Here is a 1,068-nt window from a genome sequence, read left to right on the forward strand (position 1 = left end):
ATTTATCCTCATCTACACTGTTTGTCTGCCTTCTATAGGCTTTGACCATTCATGTGACAAAGGAGGGTCAGCAGGTCACTTACCCTTTTCTGAGCATGATGCACCCTCCCTCAGTCCATTCTAGTAAACTTTAAATTCTCAGAAGCCATATTATCAGTTTTAGTTACTCAGGTTCATTTGTTTGGAGCGCCACCTGCCAGCCAGAAAGAGAAACGTTCATTTTTGTTTTTGTTAAGCAGAAACACTAAAAATAATTTTTTTTTTGCTCACCTGCCAGTTTTTTGCAATTCCTTACTCATCCATTTTGATAGTACCTATTATTTCAATGTTATACTGGAGAGTTTTATTATCAGTAACTACTTTCGAAGCCTGTGCTACTTCAAATCAAAGTGGCTCAGTACCACCTCATTATCCGCTTTATCAGAACCATCCTTTTTATTTATAAGTAAATTCTAATGGTGGTAGTTAGACAGGGTTTAATTTCTAAAGAAGACTCACAGGATCCAATAGGACAACGCTTAAAACATTGGAGTCTATTGCAGAAACAAGACACAATATAGCAACAACATTAAACCATTATGCATAACTATATTCATTCCAGCTAAAGATTACCTCACAGCAAGGGGTACAGAAGGCCAAGCTCGAGATCCAGTTGTCCTCTCTTTCTGTGATGCGTGTTCTGTTTTGATAGGGAACCCCAACAGAACACCTCAGAAACAGGGAGCCCCAAATTATAATAGTGGTTGAGGATTCTTATACCTGGCTTGTCATATTTCTTGTTACACAACCAGCCCAATGGCAGACCATTCTGTGGTCTCACTGAAGCAGCATGAAAATCACCATTCACACTGTTATCAATAAATAATCATGACAAGCTGGTGCAAACCATCCAGAAACTCCTACATCCATGGTTACAAAACAACATTATGAACCAGCATGTTCACACTTTGACTAAGGGTCAGTGCCATGCAGGAACTACAGCAAAACATTTGGGCCAATTTTCAGCTTGCTGAAATGAACCCTAACAATACAGGTGTATGTTCTGACAGACTTGGTTTTGTTATGGCG

The sequence above is a fragment of the Pteropus vampyrus genome, unplaced genomic scaffold (assembly GCF_000151845.1).
Source record: "Pteropus vampyrus isolate Shadow unplaced genomic scaffold, Pvam_2.0 Scaffold360, whole genome shotgun sequence".
Taxonomy (NCBI): Eukaryota; Metazoa; Chordata; class Mammalia; order Chiroptera; family Pteropodidae; genus Pteropus; species Pteropus vampyrus.